We start from the raw sequence: 24,494 nt of genomic DNA, 5'->3' as shown, positions 1-24,494 counted from the left end.
GTGCGTATATAAATTGCACCTAGATATTTTTTTTTTTTTTTAACATGAGAATTCAAAAAGAAAATTTTATTATATATCAAATGAACGGAGGGAAAATCCTCTTAATTAGAGATAGAAATACGAGGATGAGACCGGCCTGTTAAATCATCATACTTGATAGATTATGCACATATAATGGCTAAATACGCAAATAGGTTCTGGTACGTAATATATGTTAGGGTAAATTTAGCGCGTTTCAAGCCAGCCATGCGAGAGAATATAACGGTGGCGTGATTCGCTGACAATGAACACGTTACCGTTTCAGTAAATTTTCTCCAAACATATAGCCGCCCCCCCCCCTTTATCATCTACCAAGAATCATTTCTAAATTTTACCATAAATTTAAATTTCACAATTATTCCATCAATGAAAATAGAGAGAGAAAATTATCAATGATATATATTATAATGTCACGTGCACATGATACACTCTACTATGCACGTGTAAAAATTATATAATTACTAAATATATATATATATATATATATATATATATATATATATATATATATATATATATATATATATATATATATATATTATATCATCAATTATAGACTGAGAAAAATATTTATTATTAAATCTACAGAATTTCTATCATAGAAAAATTATTTAAATAAAATAACAAAAGTGTTAAATTACAATTGTCCAAAGGGAATAGAAACATGAGAATTTGGGAATATGAATATAATATAATATATATATATATATATATATATATATATATATATATATATATATATATATATATATATATATATAGGCAGTTAAATGATAATTTATTAGCGGATCATGATTGTCAGAAAGGAAAAAAAGAATAAAAAAACGGCAAACGATTATTGCAGTAATAGAATATGAAAAATGAGATTTGAGCTGATGGCTGCAAGGGATAAAATCATTTTAGACCATAGTCTCGATTTTTACGGACAAGAGGGGTAACAATTCATATTCGATTTCAGAGTAAGAGGTGACAACGATTCTCCTCATTTTTCTGAGTTAATCGACAAATATGACTCGCGATAAAATAGAGCCTTCAAAATCCCCCAGGCGTCAAGTCACGTGGGGCTCTACTACAATTATATATAATCTATACAATATATTGTTATATTTAAGTAAATAAACTAATCTCGAAAAAAAAATTATTTGTAAAACAATTTTGAACAATCTAAATTTTAGCCACATACGAAATAAAATTTTGCATTCTAAAAATTTTTTATTTATTTTTATACAATTTTTTTTTCCAATATCTAAGTTGAGAACAGTTGTGCAGTTTGCAAAAAATGGGAGGGGGGTGTAATCCATTTTGATTGGTTCTTTTATTCTCCCTCTCCACTATTCACATGTTGCGCGCGCATTGTTCTCAACTTCACTATAAGTATCTACCATATAGTATTAGGAATAAAATTGATAAAAATTTTAATAATTCAATACTTTTAATATAATTTTGCAAAAATTATTTGCCTGATAACATTATTGACTGCGTAATATTAAATAAGAAATTAATAAAAAATTGTTTTAGGGTGCGGAAAGAAATTTTTTAGGTTCAATATATATAGATAAAGAAGTCATAAATAGTCTTATAGATAATTATAAAATTATTGTTGGGATTATATTTAATACTCTAAATGGGATCCCTTGAAGCTTAAATGCCAGCCTACAAATCACTTTCAGCAGACTTGTTAGCAATAGATAACGATGAGCGGTATAAACTTCACTTCCCCTCAAACTAAACACCTCTAACATAATCTAAAATTCTATAAACTATGTTTAAATATATTCCTCTCTAAATTTGAATTAGAAAAAAATTTTTTGACTAATTTAAAAGTGAGTCACTAATTCAAATTGGTTAAAATTTTTAACTCATTCAAATTTAGATATAACTTATTTTTATTATATTATTTTATATTATTATGCAATATTATACATGTTATATAATATATAAATTATATAATAAAATATATATTTTTAATATACCTATATTTGTAATAAAAATTTACAATTTAAAAAAAAACGATTAAATATTTTTTCAATCTCCATAACTTTATTTTACATTTACTGTATTTTTAAACCCCCCATCCCCTCTCTCTCTCTCTTTTTTCTATGTAAAGCAGAAGGCGCTAAGAAAGCAAACAAACGTTCCTACTTCTTAAAAAGAGAAGAGAATGAAAATCTGCAGGCGAGAGTATATAAAACTGTTCATTAAATCCTCACTTTCGGCGAGCAAAACAGTTTGTAGTTTTTTCTCTTTATCTTTTCATTCTCTTCTCTTACTCCATTTCGCAAGACCAAAGGATCAGCTTCTCCTTTCTTATGATTTACAGATGCACACACACACACACACACATTTTACTTTAATATTCCATTTAAAACTAAAACAAAGAGTTAGTATTTTATAAGTTTTTCTACTTCACTGCGGAAATTTATTATTTAAGAATGATGTACAAGGGAAAATGGTAACAAAGCGCACTTATGCTTCTTGCAGAATAAAATTTTTAGAAAGATTACATTAACTTTTAAAGTGATTCACATTTAGCTATTAAAATATTTTCACTTTTTAAAAATAATTGAAATTTAAATAAACTTTAGTAATAATTTTCTTATATTAAAAAAAAAATATGAGGCTATTTAGCTGTTTCTTTAATTTAAGAGCTGCGAAATAAAAAATTAAAATACTATTCAAACACATTCAACATGTTTAAATGTTTGTCTTCGAAACCAATGTGTACCCTCGTCTATATTGATTTTGTGAAGTAAAGTCACTTTTTCTCGAAAATTCTTTGTATATATATGCAACCACTGCATGTGTCTGTGTGCAAACCACCATCACACTAAAGGATGAATGTTTTATTCATTGGTGGGCAAGCGAAATTTTTAATTCACCGTGAACTCTCGTGCTCATCCGGAAATAAACTGCATTGAATTCACGAAAAAAAATTTTCATGTATTCATAACTCAGTTGACGGGACAGTAACTCCTGGACGATTATTCCACGTTATCGGATTTACCCGCAAACATTTTTTTTTTTTTTTCTTATATTATTCAATTCTTCTGAATTTTTCAAAGAAATCACGAAACAATGTTTAATTTTATAAATATATTATCCCTATGGATTTGTAACAATTGACCCTTCAAATCAGAGGTATAATTTGCCACAATAATTTAATTTTTTTTTGTATAATTAAATGTTTCAATTAAAAAAAAAAGGTGTGGGCAAAAAACAAAGTTCTACGACGCATATATGTAGAAATTTAAAAGTAAAATAAAATTGAATGACTTTCGGATTGGCTATATAAGGGAGAAATTGAACAACATGAAAATCAAAACCACCAACTCGTTGGCGTTACGTCGCCAACGACGAAATTGAAATTTTCCAATAGTTCAATTGACAATATTTTTTGGCTATGGATATTGCACATTTCAATGGGCTTCGCCCGCGAGTTCTTGTTGAATATTGCGGCCTCGATTTTTGATGATATTATCTGGCTCACGTTTTTTTCTTTTTTTGGAAAAAAAAAAGAAAGACTCCATCGTCAAGCAATAAGTAACGAATCTTTTTCGTATTACATTTCCCCCGATATAACTCCGATAACAAGACCGCGCGTATAATGTCGGGGAAATTTCAAATAAAACGAATAAAAAAAAAAAAAAATTCCCTATATACGCGCAATCTTCCATTACTGGTATATTTATATAAGCAAAGGTCGATAATCACATTTTAAAAATTAAAGAATTTTCTCATCCCTCTGTTGAAAAATGTATATATATACATTATAATATTTTTTAAATTTAAATTAGTAAGAATTTTTTTAACACTAATTTAAAGTAGTTAAAACTTTTAAGACACTACAAATTAGATTTTACTAGAAAGTGGCTTTTACTATACTTAGAAAGCAACTTTTACTATACTTACAAAGTAGCTTTTACTACACGGAGAAAAATGGAAAAACGAATAAAGTAACTTTTACTACTTTAAAAGTAAAATTGGACCTGTCCGAGGTTTCTGCGCATCTCTGGCAACTTTTACTCCAAAAATAGTAAAATTGACTATTTCTGTAGTAAATTTTACTGTTTCCGTAGTAATTTTTACTATTTCTGAAGTAAATTTTACTATTTTTGGAGTAAAAGTTGCCAGAGATGCGCAGAAACTTCGGACAGGTCCAATTTTACTTTTAAAGTAGTAAAAGTTACTTTTTCTTTTTTTCCGTGTATACTTACAAAGTAGGTTTTACTATACTTACACAGTAGGTTTTACTATACTTACAAAGTAGCTTTTACTATACTTCCCTCACAGCACCAGATATCCTAGGATATTCCAAAAACATCCCTTGGATATCCTAGGGATACCCCAGAGATATCCTAAGTATTTCCCCGGATATTATTAGGATATCCTGTGGATATCCTTAGAACGTCCCTAGGAAATCCTCAGGACGTCCAATTACGTCCTAAGGTAACAGCCCAGATTTGAAAGATGATTGACAATCACGGGAAACCTATTTGTATCAAAAAATGGCTATCTCAAATAATCAAAATTTGAATCATAATGATATCCTAGGGAGATCTTAGCGATATTTCTAGAATATTTTAACGATATACCAAGTTTATCCCAAGAATATCCCCACGATATCACTAGGATATCCCTGGAATATCCCAGGGATATCCCTAGAATATCATCAGGATATCCCAAAAATATCCTACGTAACGGTGGCTTGGATGTTCTGAGGGTATCCTAGGATATCCTATGGATGTTTTCAGGATATCCTAAATTAGTTTAGGATATCCTCAGGATATCCTTTTGTTGTGAGGGTTACACAGTAAGTTTTACTATACTTACAAAGTAGCTTTTACTATACTTACACAGTAGGTTTTACTATACTTAGAAAGTAACTTTTACTATACACGGAGAAAAAGAAAAAGTAATTTTTACTACTTTCAGAGTAAAACTGGACCAACTCGAAGTTTCTGCGCATCTCTGGCAATTTTTACTCCAAAAATAGTAAAATTTATTATTTCTGTAGTAAATTTTACTGTTTCCGTAGTAAGTTTTACTATTTCTAGAGTAAATTTTACTATTTTTGGAGTAAAAATTGCCAGAGATGCGCAGAAACTTCGAGTTGGTCCAGTTTTACTCTGAAAGTAGTAAAAGTTACTTTATAAAAGAAATCTTTTTTCTCCGTGTACTTACAAAGTAAAACCTAAACTGTCCGGAACTTCTGGGCATCTTAAAAAACTTTTTGCTCCGGATATAGAAAATACTATTTCCGCAGTAATTTTTTCTATTTCCATAGCTATCACAGAAAATTAAAAGGCATTAAAATAAGCTGCAACGCTTATTATTTTAATCCAATTTTGCTTATTTTAATACCAAAATGAATTAAAATAAGCAAAATTGGATTAAAATAATAAACGTTGCAGCTTATTTTAATGCCTTTTAATTTTCTGTGTAAAAGTTACCGGAGATGGTTTTTTCTAAGTATATTAAAACCTACTGTGTAAGTATAGTAAAAGCTACTTTGTAAGTATAGTAAAACCTACTGTGTAAGAATAGTAAAAGTTTTATCTACTTTAAATTAGTGTTAAAAAATTCTTACTAATTTAAATTTAAAGAATATTATAATGTAAAAGTTGCTTTCTAAGCATAGTGAAACCTACTTAGTAAGTATAGTAAATATATATTCAAAAATAATTTTTTTGCTTTTAATTTTCTTCTAAAAAATTGATTGACTAATGCTTTTTGCTTTTTTACTATGTTACTTCCGCGTATATATGCGATTTGCACGTGACGTGAGAAATTTTTCTCAATGTACGCTTACAACACGTGACCATATTACAAGAAGGAAAAAAAAAATAAATAAACGACGCCTTTCTCTTTTTCACCTATCTTTTTTCCATTCAGTGAGCTTTTGAGTCACGTGACCAATTTTACAACTGAATAGAGAGTCTTTTATATATATATATAGTTGAACTTTAGATATATATATATATATGAAAGTAAAATGTGTTTTGTTAGTCCGTTGGGACTATGTGTGTAATTAGAGAGCACCTATTAACCCTGACTATTGATGCGCACGGAGCTTACCCATCAAATTATTATACTTCTCAAGTTTTGCGAGAGAGCAACAGCTGCAATAAGGGAGGATACACCAATTGACAAATAAAGGGAGATCTGATTAAAATTTAATTGAAAATTAGATACAAATCATAATCCAATGATTATTAGAAAACATATATTCAAAACTGAGAATACAAGAAATTTTATTTCCTATACTAAAAAAAAAAAATTCTGGTTAGGCTATATTTAACATTACTTTCTAGTTATGTTAACCAGAATTCTAGTTGAATTAACTAGAATTCTCGTTAAAATAACCAGAATTCTGGTTAACCTAACCAGAATCAAAATGTTAAATATACCCTAACCAGAATTCTGGTTATTCTAACTAGAATTTTTTTTCAGTGTACATAATAAAAAAATAGAACAAAAATTCTCTTACATAAATAAAATTGAAACAATTTAAAGAGTTGTATATATATATATATATATATATATATATATATATATATATAAAATAAACAATAATTTGACGTGATCAAGACACAAGAATTGTTATTGTTTGCAATAAGAGGAGATAGGAATCTTTTCTTCCTTTTTTTAAAAAAAATGAGAGGACAAAGGATTTAAAATATATATATATATATATATAAAGGCAAAAAAGGCAAGAGAGATAACAAGCAAGTTATAAGGACACCCGAGCCTGACATGGATACCTATACCACTTTGGCAAAGGTGCGAACTAACCATAAGCAGACTATGCCGGAAGTTAACAATGCCCAACCACCATACCGACACTCTTAGCGGTTTTCGTCGTCGAGAATTGCAGACTCCAACATGTTACCAAGCGTCCTCAGACACATAACTTCCGGTTGCCGCTGGACTAGAGGAGGTCAGATGTAAACCTTCCTATATACAGAGAGAAAATGTCGTCTTTCTGACTGCGTTGGGTCACACTAACTTTTCATAATGTTCGCGCGCGTAATGGACTTTTTTTTTCTCGCTTACAATCTCGTTGCATTTTACCTCCAAGTACACACACATATATACATATACACATACATATATACATATACCGCATATAATAACGATACTTACAAAAGGATTTTACCACAAGATACATTTTCATGCCATGAGGAAAATCGCTCTTAAGACAAATCTTTTATGTTATTCAATTTAAATTTTTCTGTTGCATCAACAAAAATTTGTAACAGTTCTGTAATTGACCTATATAACACTGCTGGTAGTAATCCTTGTTTCTAATATTCATTCTATCTGTCAAACTTTGAAAGAGATTTTAACAAATTACACAGGCACACAAAAAAAAAAAGTTGTCTGTTTCTTGAACTAGACATATATTTCCTATAGTATTTTGACCCGCTAAAACCGAATCTGAGGTCAGAATTGCTCCATCACCCTAAGTTTTTTTTTAAATCGACCAAAACCACCCTTAAATGGACAAATTCACACTTCGGAGATAAAAAATAAATCAACTTATTTTTTTAAAAAATCGAATTTTACATCTAAGAAACCTTGCTCCACTAACTCTAAAACAAAGCCAGCATTGATCCAGCACCCCCTGAATTTTTTTAATTGAAAAAACTACCCCTAATCTGCAGAATCAAATTAAGGAGATAAAACAATAAAATAACTGATTGACAAATTTTATAACCAGATATTTTAACTCCAGCAATGCAGAAACAAAGACAGAAATGCTCCCTCACCCACTAAATTTTTTTTTTAATCGAAAAACCACCCTTAAATAGAAAAATTCAAATTTAGGAAGTAAAAAAATATTAAATTACCGGCTTTTTTTCAAAACAGAACCTTACATGTATGTAGTTTTGCTCTACTAACTCAAAAAAATAAAGCCAGCATTGATCCAGCACCCCCTGAATTTTTTTAATTGAAAAAACTACCCCTAATCTGCAGAATCAAATTAAGGAGATAAAACAATAAAATAACTGATTGACAAATTTTATAACCAGATATTTTAACTCCAGCAATGCAGAAACAAAGACAGAAATGCTCCCTCACCCACTAAATTTTTTTTTTAATCGAAAAACCACCCTTAAATAGAAAAATTCAAATTTAGGAAGTAAAAAAATATTAAATTACCGGCTTTTTTTCAAAACAGAACCTTACATGTATGTAGTTTTGCTCTACTAACTCAAAAAAATAAAGCCAGCATTGATCCAGCACCCCCTGAATTTTTTTAATTGAAAAAACTACCCCTAATCTGCAGAATCAAATTAAGGAGATAAAACAATAAAATAACTGATTGACAAATTTTATAACCAGATATTTTAACTCCAGCAATGCAGAAACAAAGACAGAAATGCTCCCTCACCCACTAAATTTTTTTTTTAATCGAAAAACCACCCTTAAATAGAAAAATTCAAATTTAGGAAGTAAAAAAATATTAAATTACCGGCTTTTTTTCAAAACAGAACCTTACATGTATGTAGTTTTGCTCTTCTAACTCAAAAAAATAAAGCCAGCATTGATCCATCACCCTCTGAATTTTTTTAAATCGAAAAAACTACCCCTAATCTGAAGAATTAAATTCAGGAGGTAAAACAATAAAATAACTGATTGACAAATTTTATAACCAGGTATTTTTACTCCAGCAAGGCAGAAACAAAGCCAGAAATGCTCCCTCCCCTCTAAATTTTTTTTAAATCGAAATAACCACCCTTAAATAGAAAAATTCAAGTTTAATAAGTAAAAAATATTAAATTACCGGTTTTTTTGGAAAACAGAATCTTACATGTATGTAGTTTTGCTCTTCTAACTTAAAAAAATAAAGCCAGCATTGATCCATCACCCTGTGATTTTTTTTAATCAAAAAAACTACCCTTAACCTGAAGAATCAAACTTAGGAGGTAACACAATATAATTATATTAAATTACCTTCTAAGTTTGATTCTTTGGCGGTTTTTTCGATTCACAGTTTTCCTAAAAGTATCAAATTGAGACCAAAAATTGCATCAAATCTTTGCAACGTTTTGATGCACATAAGTTATATCAAAAAGAGATCGTTTTGTGTATCATTTTTAGAAATGGGTCTCATTTTTTGATGCAAAAAATTTAATCAATTTATATCAATCATGGCCGAATTGAATCGACTCAAAATTAAACGAATTTTTTTCAGATATTTTGGTAATAGTACAATTGCGGAGACCATTTCACTATTTAATTTCAAAATGAAAATAACAGAAAATCAAAGACAATGTGCAATTCGATAATTAAAAAGTGACAGCTTATAAACATAACCTAAAATGCATGAGAAAAAATTTGTCGATAAAATCAATATAGCCGTGCTTTTTAGAAGATAGATGGCAGCACTCATCTATTTTCTTTCTTTAAATTTTTTCTGAATCGTTTTTATAAAAAGCAAAATTGCCATCTACCTTCTAAAAAGCTCGGCTATATTGATTTTATCGACAAATTTTTCTCATGCATTTTAGGTTATGTTTATAAGCTGTCACTTTTTAATTATCGAATTGCACATTGTCTTTGATTTTCTGTTATTTTCATTTTCAAATTAAATAGTAAAATTGGTCTCCGCAATTGTACTATTACCAAAATATCTGAAAAAAATTCGTTTAATTTTGAGTCGATTCAATTCGGGCAATAGAAAAAGATACAACCAAGTTTACTGTGTTTAAAAAAATTTTAGAGGGTGTGGGAGCATTTCTGGCTTTGTTTCCGCATTGCTAGAGTAAAAATACCTGGTTATAAACTTTTTTAATCAGTTATTTTATTGTTTTACCTCCTAAATTTGATTCTTCAGATTAAGGGTAGTTTCTTTGATTAAAAAAATTCAGGGGGTGCTGGATCAATGCTGATGGCTTTGTTTTTGAGTTAGTGGAGCAAAACTACAAACATGTAAGGTTCTGTTTTTAAAGAAACCGGTAATTTAATATTTTTTACTTATTAAATTTAAATTTTTCTATTTAAGGGTGGTTTTTTCCATTTAAAAAAAATTTAGTGGGTGAGGGAGCATTTCTGGCTTTGTTTCTGCATTGCTGGAGTAAAAATACCTGGTTATAAAATTTGTCAATCAGTTATTTTATTGTTTTACCTCCTTAATTTGATTCTGCAGATTAGGGGTAGTTTTTTCAATTAAAAAAATTCAGGGGGTGCTGAATCAATGCTGGCTTTATTTTTTTGAGTTAGTAGAGCAAAACTACATACATGTAAGGTTCTGTTTTGAAAAAAAGCCGGTAATTTAATATTTTTTTACTTCCTAAATTTGAATTTTTCTATTTAAGGGTGGTTTTTCGATTAAAAAAAAAATTTAGTGGGTAAGGGAGCATTTCTGGCTTTGTTTCTGCATTGCTGGAGTAAAAATATCTGGTTATAAAATTTGTCAATCAGTTATTTTATTGTTTTATCTTCTGAATTTGATTCTGCAGATTAGGGGTAGTTTTTTCAATTAAAAAAATTCAGGGGCTGCTGGATCAATGCTGGCTTTGCTTTAGAGTTAGTGGAGCAAAATTTCTTAGATGTAAAATTCGATTTTTTAAAAAAATAAGTTGATTTATTTTTTATCTCCGAAGTGTGAATTTGTCCATTTAAGGCTGGTTTTGGTCGATTTAAAAAAAAACTGAGGGTGATGGAGCAATTCTGAGCACAGATTCGGTTTCAGCGGGTCAAAATACTATATAGGAAATATATGTCTAGTTCAAGAAACAGACAAATTTTTTTTTGTGTGCCTGTGTTATGTTTTTTTTACCGATGCTTTTTGAGGTACATTTGTATTTCCATATATATATAGATATGTAATAAGAAATAGTTGATAAGACGTTAGGGTCCGGAGGCAAGATATTCTCTCACGTGCAAAATGCATATATAGCCTTGTAAGTAAGCAATGCGACGGAAGTGAGGACGTAGGGCAAACATAACCTCTGACCTGATGAGAAACTGCTCAAAGGATGTAAACGCGATTCGGTGACGGTAAATCTGTGAAGACCTGTCGGTCCGTTGCATCGTAAAGGAACTAGTCTTGGGTCTAGACTTGTTGAGAGTTACTAGAGAGAGAGAAGGAGAGAGAGAGAGAGAGTCCAGCAAAGTGAGGTCATACCAAAACATATTCAACCCTCTTCAGAAACGATGAAACGCGCATAGTTGCATATACAGCGCAAACATACTGCTTTATATATTCATACTGGTGTTATGAAAAGCTTATATATATATGCGATATTCAAAAGTGGTGTTGGTGACAGACTCGAAGGCCATAATTGCGAGACGTTAATTACACGATGAATGCATTGGGTGGAGAGACTACTGCCTCTAGTTATACTCTCAAGTGCCGGCTCATAATGCAGCCACTCAACTGACAGATGGTGTCGATTTGTAGTTGTATACAACGCGCGCGCTTCTGTTAATGTGACGCGAGGCACATCGAATAGAAAATAGAACACACACGAGACCAAGATGAAGACAAGTACTAAATTGCACAACATAATTTTACTCATATGGAAAAAAAAACAGAATACCAAAAAATTTAGAAATCTGTATATTAAAATTTTCAGAATATAAAATCCATAATTAAAGAAAAAAACTATCTCAATATTTATTGAAATATATAAATCCGGAATTAAATACTGCAAATGTAATTTCATTACTGAATTTCAAATATTATTAAATAGAATTGCAAAAGTTTCAAAGGGAAAATTTATATACACGTGAATTAATTGGGAAAATTATATTCGCATGAAATGCTTTTTCAAACTCAATACAAAATTCTCTCCATATAATAGTAACAATGAAATGCATTGTTGAATCTTTTACAAAAAAAAAAAAAAAAATTAGTAACATCAAATGTTCATATACAATATTTATTAAGCTAGTACTTCGGCAAATTTTACCTAAAAACATATGGGGGGGTATTATTCAAGTACCGAGAATCGAATATATTCTGAAAAAAAAAAATTTTTAATTGCACAGAAAGCACTTTTCTATCGCCAATTGAAGCAACGATAACTATCGAAACTTCGATAGCACTTTAAAAATCGAAATATTTCTTTTCAATTTTTTTTTCTTTCTCGTTTGGGAAAAAAAATCAAAAATATTTTTTAAAAAAAATTGTAGAAATTACAAAGCCTTAAAAATTGAGAAATAAAAATAACTTTTTAAAAATGGAAATTAGAAGAAGAAGATTTTTTTACTAATTAAACTCGAGATCAAGAAAAGTATCAATGACCGAATTCTCACAACAATTTCACAAAGAGAATATATTCTCATGGTATATTGGTTTTTTTTAAAGGCATTTTGCTGCTCTGATATCGGTTTCAAGATCAGTGAAACCAAAGTGTCCTCTGGGGTAATTGCTATTTTCCATCTCTCTGCTACCGGACGAGATGCAGTTTAGTGTATATATATATACCTCTGCTTAATTAGCAGGTAACCCACTCGAACTTTTAAAACCACGAATCATTGGTTCGCGATTCTGGATCGAGGTCGACGACCTCCACTTCACTATACATAAGAATCCGTCGAGAGAGCGCCTTTATTCCAATTTAGGTATATATACACTGCATATGCAGGACTCGAGTACCCAGATAGCTTCCATAGTACCAGAATTTGAAGATACTCAACTACCGCAGAGAGACCAAAGTAATATACGCAGTTTTGTGCAATCAAGAGAAAAAAGAAAAATAATAATCTACTGAACTATAAAATTCACATTCAAGCAAAATGATATAAAAAAATAATAAGATGAAGCAATCTAAAATTAGAAAATCAAATCGTAACAATATTAAGGGCCAGTTTCACCAACTCCTATAAGTTAAACCAATTATTAACTTTTAATCGTTCTTGGTGAAACTGACCCTAAATCTGCAATGCTTTTAAATCTCCACATTGAAAAATGAATTGGAAACTAATTTTTTTTGGTCGCTACAACAAATCTGTATTGTTGTACAATTAAAAATTTGTTGTAGTAACAAACGTTAGTGCAACCACAGAAAATTAAAAGGCATTAAAATAAGCTGCAACGCTTATTATTTTAATCCAATTTTGCTTATTTTTTATCCATTTTGGTATTAAAATAAGCAAAATTGGATTAAAATAATAGCAGCTTATTTTAATGCCTTTTAATTTTCTGTGTAACATAACCATTATTTTTTGTAACATTTTTGATCGTACCGAGTAGCATAATGGTGGTACCGAATATAACATCTATAACTTCACTGTAAAAAGAAAGTACTGAAATAGTATACCGATTTTAGGTATTAAAATAGAACCAAATGACAATTTATTACCTAAAGTTGCGGTATTAAATTAATACCTTTTGTTTTACAGTGTTTTAACTACACTCAGAAAAAGATATGTTTGAACCAAATGTACCATTTTTTTATAATTACCCAATTTTTTGGTTAGTTGAAACTTTAATTCAAATAAATATTTATTTGATCTAATTAACTGTTTGGTTTATTTTAATAAATTTTTTGAACAAAGAAAAAAATTGAGCTAAATAAACGTTTGGTTTATGCAACCAAATGTTTGGTTAACTGTATAGCAATGCATTTATTTTGTTGATTTAACCAAAATTTGGTTGCTTCAAACGAATTTTTTTCTGAGTGTATATAAGATAATAAGACGATATCTATTTCTCTCCGTGTAGTTTTTTTTTTTACTAATGAAAGAGTGCGTATTCATTTACCAATTGAATTAGTAACAGTTTTTGCGACTAATTTTTAGTAAAAAAAAAAACTACTAATTGCTAGTAGGAAACTACTAATTCATTAGTAAGTCGTATTTTTTTACTATTTCAAATTAGTATAAGCCGATTTACTCTATGAATTAGTAGTTTTCTACTAGCAATTAGTAGTTTTTTTTTACTAAAAATTAGTCGCAAAACTGTTACTAATTCAATTCGTAAACGAATACGCAATCTTTCATTAGTAGAAAATTACTAATTCAGATTTAGAGAGTAAATCACTAAAACGTAATAAAGTACAATACAATTATAATTTTAATCCAATTTTGCTTATTTTAATAAATGGATTTTAATCCAATTTTGCTTATTTTAATAAATGGATTTTAATCCAATTTTGCTTATTTTAATAAATGGATTTTAATCCAATTTTGCTTATTTTAATCCATTTTGGTATTAGAATAAGCAAAATTGGATTAAAATCCATTTATTAAAATAAGCAAAATTGGATTAAAATCCATTTTTGTATTAAAATAAGCAAAATTGGATTAAAATCCATTTATTAAAATAAGCAAAATTGGATTAAAATCCATTTATTAAAATAAGCAAAATTGGATTAAAATCCATTTTGGTATTAAAAAAAGCAAAATTGGATTAAAATCCATTTATTAAAATAAGCAAAATTGGATTAAAATCCATTTTTGTATTAAAATAAGCAAAATTGGATTAAAATCCATTTATTAAAATAAGCAAAATTGGATTAAAATCCATTTATTAAAATAAGCAAAATTGGATTAAAATCCATTTATTAAAATAAGCAAAATTGGATTAAAATCCATTTATTAAAATAAGCAAAATTGGATTAAAATCCATTTATTAAAATAAGCAAAATTGGATTAAAATCCATTTTGGTATTAAAAAAAGCAAAATTGGATTAAAATCCATTTTGGTATTAAAAAAAGAAAAATTGGATTAAAATCCATTTTGGTATTAAAATAAGCAAAATTGGATTAAAATAATAAGCGTTGCAGCTTATTTTAATGCCTTTTTAATTTTCTGTGACAATACAGGTTTGTTGTAGCAACGACCAGATTAATTCCAAATTTAGTAAGTACAATTTATTCTTCTCCATGCATTTAAGTGATAAATTCTCCTTCTCTTTTTCTAAATGTTTTTTTTTTTAAAAAAAAAAAAAAGGAAATCTTTAAAGAAGTGTGGAACTTTCTGACTCCAAAAAAAAGTTTATCTCACTCGGGACAATAGATTCAAATAAAAATTCGAGAGAAGATTCGAAGATATTTTTCAATTCAAAAAGTTTCTAATCAATAATTTAACCGAGCGCAACGACCTTCAAAAGACAGAACACATATATGAGAATAGTAAAACCGTTCGTACATTAACAATAAATCGTCTTTAGTATATATAAAGCGCATAGGGCCTTATTGTACTTTCCGCCTAGTAATAAAACAGACCATCTGTCCGTTAACAGTGTTTTTCTATTGGATTTTCCGCGTCGCAAACATCCCCCCTTTTAGCAAACAAAAATATGAATCGGACAGATATTATTAAATATATTACGTGTTCTATATATAGATATATAGAGAGAGAATTCCTCTCTTCTCATCCTTGTATCTTTCGATATATAGGAATTACGGGAAAAGCAAGCGTTTATTGGTTCTGGTATTAAATTGCAGTTGATATTAAGCTCTGTAACGGAATCTGGTGCTCTGTTACCAAAGGGTTCAACACTACCCACCACGTTTGCAATTAAATCGAACCAAATTACGACAGGCAAAATGAATAATTACCAAGTACTGAAATTTGAAAGCCTCTATACGAAAATTAAAAAAAAAAAAACAACAACTTTTCGAAGCAGTTATAATTTTTTTCTTCATCGAAAATTTTGTTTATCTTTTGCTTTTAATTTATATATCTATTTACAGTTCGTGATTTTCTGCTTTAATTGAAGCAACCCCTCAACAACTAGTTAGGATTTAGAAAGGACCTTTCGACACCCTTGACATAACAAACATGATTATGTTTACACCACGAGACACGTTTATCGAGAACAGCTGTAAAATTTAGTTGAGGAAAATGCCCTCCCTCCTTTTCGTCGAAAGTTTTGTTTTAGGAAAATTCGAAAATCAATTATGAATCACAAAATTAGAAATGTCAAAACCATTCTCTCGATCTCCTCAGACAGAGTCAAATGGTTAATATTACTCTCTCTGGATATAGCAATTCTCTATATATGAACGAGAGTACTCATTCAAAATGAATCCGCGATTATTTCTATCTTACTTTTTTTTTCTCCCTCAACCATACAATATCACAGTTCTATCGAGACTCAAAATTAAAAGAATTTATTATCTATATCACAGTAAACTTGGTTGTATCTTTTTCTATTGCAACGTTTTGATGCACATAAGTTATATCAAAAAGAGATCGTTTTGTGTATCATTTTTAGAAATGATACACGAAACGGTCTCATTTTTTGATGCAAAAAATTTAATCAATTTATATCAATCATGGCCGAATTGAATCGACTCAAAATTAAACGAATTTTTTTCAGATATTTTGGTAATAATACAATTGCGGAGATCATTTCACTATTTAATTTGAAAATGAAAATAACAGAAAATCAAAGACAATGTGCAATTCGATAATTAAAAAGTAACAGCTTATAAACATAACCTAAAATGCATGAGAAAAAATTTGTCGATAAAATCAATATAGCCGAGCTTTTTAGAAGGTAGATGGCAGCACTCATCTATTTTCTTTCTTTAAATTTTTTCTGCATCGTTTTTATAAAAAGCAAAACTGCCATCTACCTTCTAAAAAGCTCGGCTATATTGATTTTATCGACAAATTTTTTCTCATGCATTTTAGGTTATGTTTATAAGCTGTCACTTTTTAATTATCGAATTGCACATTGTCTTTGATTTTCTGTTATTTTCATTTTCAAATTAAATAGTGAAATGGTCTCCGCAATTGTACTATTACCAAAATATCTGAAAAAAATTCGTTTAATTTTGAGTCGATTCAATTCGGCCATGATTGATGTAAATTGATTAAATTTTTTGCATCAAAAAATGAGACCGTTTCGTGTATCATTTCTAAAAATGATACACAAAACGATCTCTTTTTGATATAACTTATGTGCATCAAAACGTTGCAAAGATTTGATGCAATTTTTGGTCTCAATTTGATACTTTTAGGAAAACTGTGGCTATTAAAGTAACTATTTTGAAATAATTTCAAAAACAAAATAAGACAAAACCCTACATAAATGCGGGAAAAGAAATTCTTGAAATGAAAATCCTAAAATTAAGAGAATATCTCTAATTACAGAGTGAAATTGAAGAAAAATACCTTTTCACTTTAATACCCATTTATTCAATGGGGGAAGAAAAAAAAAAAATAGCGTCCCTATTGAAATTACAATACACTCGCAAGAAAATAGGTAATGCGAGAACAATGTGCATTCACATACAACAAAAAATTTGCAACGAGAAGAGAGCATTGTCTCCAAAACTTGTCGAAATGCAACGTCTTAGGCGTCGTCGTCTCGTTCCAGTTCCTTTTTATAAATCCCATCATCCTTCATTCTCTAACGCCTTTCACAATTTTTTTTTTTTTTTCTTCATTTCTCTCTTTTTCGTCCATCTCTATATATATACGAATGAATAAAATGAAATGATGACGTGAGGCGAACACAAGCCATCCTTTGCAAAAAAAATTAAGGTAAATTTCTCCTCCTCCTCCCCCTTCCCCCCCACTTTTTTTTCACCGTCAGCTTTATTATAAAAAGCCGTGTGCTCCCTTAAAAATTCGAACCAATTCATTACGTGTCTAATTGACGACACGAAATTCTCTCTCTCTATATATATATATCGCTTGGAATTTTGCGAGAGCAGAAACTTAGACAGCTTTTGCGACCGGATATCATGCGCCGGAAGGAAACTACCGAAAACAATGCGCTCTCTCCGACTCTCTGATCAGGAGAAACTCAATTCGACAAGAAGGTCGAATTTCTTTTTAAAAAATTTCAAGAGAACACAAAAAAAAATTGTTACAATCAAGAATCCTTTTTTTTTAGCAATTTACGAAAAATTCTCTGCTGTTGTTCGTAATAATTTTTAAATAAAAAATATTCATATTTATCAGAGAAAATTAAAAGGCATTAAAATAAGCTGCAACGCTTATTATTTTAATCCAATTTTGCTTATTTTAATACCAAAATGGATTAAAATAAAAATTGGATTAAAATAATAAGCGTTGCAGCTTATTTTAATACCTTTTAATTTTCTGTGATATTTATAGAATACAAAAAAATTTCTTTGATTCAAAAAAATCAATTTGACAAATTTTTCATATTGATACCAATAAGAAAATTTTAATATTTGTTTCAAACAGAATAATCTTTGACTCAAAAAATTCGTTTCAAAGGAATTTTTTTTTTTATTTAATTAAAATAAATGTTTTTTATTGACGCACTGAAAAAATTGTATTATAAATATAAGAATATCCCCTAATAAGACAAGATATCTTGGGATATATTGATAATATCCCGCAGATATCCTAGGGATGTCCTATGGATGTCAAAAGGATCTCTTAAGGATATCCAAAAAAATCGGCGGTTTGGATATCCTTTGGATATCTAATGGATATTTGAGGATATCCACAGGATATCTTCTGGATATCTCTATAGACTTTCATAAATGTCCTCCAGATATCCCATAGATATCGTCAGAATATCCCACAGATATCATCAGGATATCCCATAGATATCGTCAGGATATCCCACAGATATTTTCAGGATATTCTCAGTATATCTTCTGGATATCAAGAAGATATTCTCAGGATATTGTTTTTAAAGTCATTATGAGACTACGAGTGAGAATATTCTGTGAATTAAATTTTTTATATAAATAAAATAAAATGCAACTTGTTTTTCGAGAAAGTTGTTTAATTTGAAAAATTATTAACTAATTTTTTTCTCATTCGTGATTCATTCCTTTATTCATATGCTTAATATTGTCAGAAAATAAATTGGCTTTAAACAATATAAATTCTTCCCCGCAAATAACGAATAACTATTAATATTAATTATACATTAAGTGCGCATGAATTTATTTAAAAACTTTGAAAAATGCGTTTCAAATTTTCATTTAAAATAAATTAGAAGCTCATAAGATTTTTCTTTTTATTATATTATTATTCATTATATTAGCTTAACAATTTTAACCTTTAAAAATATATATTGAGATATTAAATATCCCGTGAATATCTTAAGAATATCCCACAGACATCCTGAGGATATCCCATGGATATCCTATGGATGTCCTGTTGATGTCCCACAGACCGGCGGTTTGGATATCCTAGGGATATCCTTTGGATATTCCAAGATATCCTGGGGACCATTCTAGGATATCGACCATTGATATGGATATCCTATGGATATCCTAGGGATATCCTTTTGTTATGAGGGTCTTCTTGGCGACGATTTGAATTAGGAATCTTTTGTTAGAATAAAAATTACGATAAAGGGGGGTGAAGGTTCACAAAAAAATATCACAGTTCCCTCGCTTTAGAGGGGGGAGTCTCGAGAGTCACTATAATTGGCAAAAAAAAAAAAAAAAAAATACGTGCATACGTGATTTATGAACGAACCATTAACGGAATTAATTTTTATAGCCTAATTTTTTTTTTACTGTATAACAATAAAAAAAAAATATGACATATTTCCTTTTTTTTTATTGGGAATTTATTACACTGGAAAAAAAATTTGATTCAACAAATTGCGGTTATACTTTCACTATATTATCGAAAATAAATATTTTTTTCTATTAAATAATAATTATATTGAGTCAATTAAATGCTATATATTTGTTTCAAATATACAGAAATTATTATTGATTAAAATCAAAAATTTACTCTCTAAATCTGAATTAGTAAAAATGGTTACTAATTTGAATTAGTGACTCACTTTTTGCTTCTGAATTAGTTAAATTTTACTAATTGTTAGTAAAAGTTACTAATAATTAGTAAAATTTTACTAATTCAGAAGCAAAAAGTGAGTCTCTAATTCAAATTAGTAAACATTTTTACTAATTCAGATTTAGAGAGTATTTAAAAATTATTTGATTCAAGTAAATATATATATATATTTAATTGCATGGAAAAAAAATATTCAACCTGGAACAGCGATAGTTTCACTGGAACAGAGATTTATTTCACTAAAACAGCTAATGTTTTCGCTATTCTAGATAAATAATTTTTTTCCGTATGATAATAGTCAAGTATTCGATTATTTAAGATAAATAAAATTTTTTTTTTTGAACAGTATATTTATAATAAATTTGTTAAAAACTTAAATAAATACATATACTGCACAGAAAGTAGGTTTAAAATAATAATTATTTTTAATACTAAATTTGTATTAAAATCAACTAAAATTAATAATTGAGAATTTTAACAAGTTTAAATTATTTCTTTGAATATACATTTTTTGCAATGGATTAAATAAATTTTTCACTTAAAATTAATAAAATATTTAAATTTAATTAATTTACTGCAAAATATATAATTTACTTTAAATTTTAATAAAATCTTTAATTAAGATTTATAGAGTTGCAGAATAAGAAAAAAAAATAATACAAACATATATATATTAAATTAGAGTAACTGAACCCACATGTTTATAACCACATTATACACGGTTTTCAAAGTGAATTCTAAGAAGCAATTTTCTCAAAAATAACTCGTAATTTCATTCAAAAAGCAAAAATAATAGTTTGTTTCCAACTAAGACAAAAATTCTATTATTAACATACCGTTTTTCAATGCTTCTACATCAAACTCATGTAAAATCCAAGTACCTTCAGTAAATTAGTCGATTAAAAAAAAAATTATTACCCTACATAATAATTTCAAACATTTTTTTTTTTTTTTTTTCCTAATCACACATTTTTTATTATACCGTTAAATCACTAACAATAAACACTTTTAAATAATTCACATAAACACACTCAATTCACATATATATATATATATAATTGTTGAAAAAACATAAAAATTATTGATAATTTAATTTAAGAAAACACTATATCCAATATAAAAAAAAAAATCACAAATAAAAATTTAATTTTTTTTAATAATTATTTATAATTTGATTAAAATAAAATTTTAAAAACAAATACTTTAAGTGTGAATAATAATAATAATTATTATTATTATTAATTTAATAATTTAAATTAATTTTTCTGAATAAATTTTTTTTTTTTTTTAAATTAAATAAATAATTAATTAATTATAAAGAACTGTCATTATATTTGTTGACACACTGAAATTGTTGTGCTACGTGATAACCGGCGCGCTGCACGTTGCACAGTGCCGGTTTAAGGATTTCGCGGGGTTTAAACAGTCAAACGGAAAAATGCAATATATTGTATGATGCGCACGAATCGGCGACTGCGCGTGCACTGTTGGTAAGTCGCGCGTCAACCACGTTTCGCCCCCCCCCCACTTCCCCTAACCCTCTTATCCGCAACTAACTCTCTTGCCCCTTCTCACATATACATATATATATATATATATATATATATATATATATATATATATATATATATATATGTATAATATGGGGTATTTTATAGTGTTTCATGGACCCCCTCTATGCTCTCTTTTTCTTTTTTGCCTCTCAAATATATACAACTGAAACTAAGGGTGAGCAATGAAAAAAAAAATTAATTTCTTATTTTAAGTTTTTTTTCTTTTTTTTTTTACTTTTTTCGAAAAAACAAAAAAAAAAAAAATGAAAAAGGTTCGAGAGAAAAAAAAATAGAACTGGATTTATTTTATTTTTAAGTCATCTAATAATAACATGTGCTGTCGGTTTAAAGTTTTAAAAGTCTAGAACAACATATGGGGTAAAATAAATTTTTATGCATTCTGGTTTCAAGACACAACGACGACGAGGGCCTAAATTTGACATTTACAAGAAAAGGGGGGTGGGGGGGAATTAATTGTTATAAATAAAACCGGAAAAATTGGGGTAAAACTATTTTTTTGTTTTTGAAAATTAACAACAAACAAAAATGAGGGAGGATAATTTGTTATAAATAAAACAGAAAAAAAACTTGCGCACTTTGCACTACAAAAATAATATTAAAATGTTTGCCTCATGGTAATATTACCAGTTAATATTACTGTAATATTAACCGGTAATATTACTATAATATTAACTAGTAATATTACCATTAGGCTGATACTTTAATATTACAGTGTTATATTACTGTAATATTAAAATATTCGCCTAATGGTAATATTACTAATTAATATTACAGTAATATTACTAGTTAATATTACCATATGAGGCGGACATTTTAATATTACAGTAATATTACCAGTTAATACTACTGTAATATTAACCGGTAATATTGCTGTAATATTACTGTAATATTAACTGGTAATATTACTGTAGTATTAACTAGTAATATTACTGTAATATTAACTAGTAATATTAATGTAATATTAAAATCTCCGCCTCATATAGTAATATTACCAGTTAATATTAACTAGTAATATTACTGTAATATAACCCTGTAATAGTAATTTGTAATATTACTAGTTAATATTACAAATTAATATGACAGGGTTATATTACAGTAATATTAAAGTATCAGCCTAATGGTAATATTAATAGTTAATATTACTGTACTATTACTAGTTAATATTACAGTAATAAAACCGGTTAATATTACTAATTAATATTAACTGGTAATATTACTAGTTAATATTAACTGGTAATATTACTATATGAGACGGACATTTTAATATTACTGTAATATAACCCTGTAATATTAATTTATAATATTAACTAGTAATATTACCATTAGCCTGATACTTTTTACTAGTTAATATTACAGTAATAATAACTGGTAATATTACCATATGAGACGGACATTTTAATATTACTGTAATATAACCCTGTAATATTAATTTATAATATTAACTAGTAATATTACTGTAATATAACCCTGTAATAGTAATTTGTAACATTACTAGTTAATATTACAAATTAATATTACAGGGTTATATTACAGTAATATTAAAGTATCAGCCTAATGGTAATATTACTAGTTAATATTACAGTAATATTACTAGTTAATATTACAGTAATATTACCGGTTAATATTACTAGTTAATATTAACTGGTAATATTACTATATGAGGCGGACATTTCAATATAACAGTAATATTACAAGTTAATATTACTGTAATATTAACCGGTAATTTTACTGTAATATTAAAATGTCCACTTCATATGGTAATATTACTAGTTAATATTACAGTAATATTAACTGGTAATATTACCATATGAGGCGGACATTTTAATATTACTGTAATATAACCCTGTAATATTAATTTGTAATATTAACTAGTAATATTACCATGAGGCACACATTCTAATATTACTATAATATTACCGTAATATTAACCGGTAATGTTACCTAGTAATATTACTGTAATATTAAAATGTCCGCCTGACGGTAATATTACCAATTTGATATTACAGTAATATTACCCAGTAACATTACTGTAATATTACTGCCACATTACGTGCTACTTGGATTGCTTTAATCTTCTTGTAAAAAACATATACTATCTTGAATACTTTTTTCGAAAATTTTCATATGGCGGTACAAAATAATTTGTTACAAATAAAATCAAAAAAAAATTCGGGTTACTACTTTTCTATTTAGGAAACTTTACAAGGGAGGAAAAATTAATTTATTGTTATATTTCTAAATTTTATTTCCTAAAAATATTTTTGTTTCCCTATATCAAAAAAAAAAAAAAAAAAAAAAAAATTTTTTCCTTTTCATCACCGAAGAAGTGAAATATATTTGCAATTATTTCCATTTGTTGAATCGAAAATGAATAGATTTACTATAGAGCGTGAAGAGAGTGAAAAAAAAGAAGAGAATATTATTTTTGAAATTTGTGTACCGGCACTGATTCAAATTCAATGATCCGAGTCTGGTATGTATATATATATATATGAAACTTGAATGAATGCGGTGCATAGCCATCAATGTGGATCATATGGGTGTTGAGGGCGCCAGACTGTTGCCTATCTCATATACAGAATTCACTTCACGTACGTGATGACGTGCCAAGGCCTGGGTTAATGCAATAAAGGTGCATAGTGTACGGACCATGAAGTAAGAGAGATGTACATATATATATATATATATATATATACATGTACTGTCAATGTGAGAGAAGTTAAATCTAATACAAAAATAGAGATGAAATACCTACAGAGAGAAAAATGGAATAATAGCGTGAAAATTATACTGAAACAAAGAGGAAAAGTGATCAGATGATTTTGAAATATCAGAAGTTTTTTAATCAGACAAAAAAAAAACCTAGACTCAAAATGATATTCTACAGTACCGTAAAACGGGGTTATTTCGCTCATTGCGGGTAAATTCGCTCACCCACTTTTATGCTTTATTTCAGCTTTAAAATAAAGTTTAATACCTTTATTACCAGGTAAAAATGTTAAATTTGTTAATATAAATACTAAATTTTAGTTTAAATCAAATTTAAAGCAAAAAAAATGGGTGAGCGACTTTACCCGCATTGAGCGAAATAACCCCGTTTTACGGTATACAAAAATTCCTACATGATTATCCCATAAAAATCATTAGAATTTTGATTTGAAAGAATTTTA

At 28.2% G+C, this 24,494-nt stretch overlaps 1 protein-coding gene across 4 annotated transcripts in view; it reads right to left on the bottom strand.

The window, feature by feature from the left end:
- Positions 1 to 24,494, bottom strand: part of LOC127287127 (kinesin-like protein GA13060) — a 375,235-nt gene that overhangs the window by 339,126 nt on the left and 11,615 nt on the right. The window contains exon 1 of one of the 4 annotated variants that reach the window (XM_051313893.1): positions 20,587 to 20,725. The exons of the other annotated variants lie outside the window; for them this stretch is intronic. The gene's annotated coding sequence lies outside the window, so the exon portion shown is untranslated. Of the gene's footprint in view, positions 1 to 20,586; positions 20,726 to 24,494 lie in introns of those variants that run through there. 4 annotated transcript variants of the gene reach the window in all.

This window comes from Leptopilina boulardi, unplaced genomic scaffold (assembly GCF_019393585.1).
Source record: "Leptopilina boulardi isolate dan_hultmark-lab unplaced genomic scaffold, ZJU_Lbou_2.1 LbouV2_368, whole genome shotgun sequence".
Taxonomy (NCBI): Eukaryota; Metazoa; Arthropoda; class Insecta; order Hymenoptera; family Figitidae; genus Leptopilina; species Leptopilina boulardi.
The sequence above is the reverse complement of the archived record's forward strand: the minus strand, read 5'-3'. Positions and strand labels throughout refer to the sequence as shown.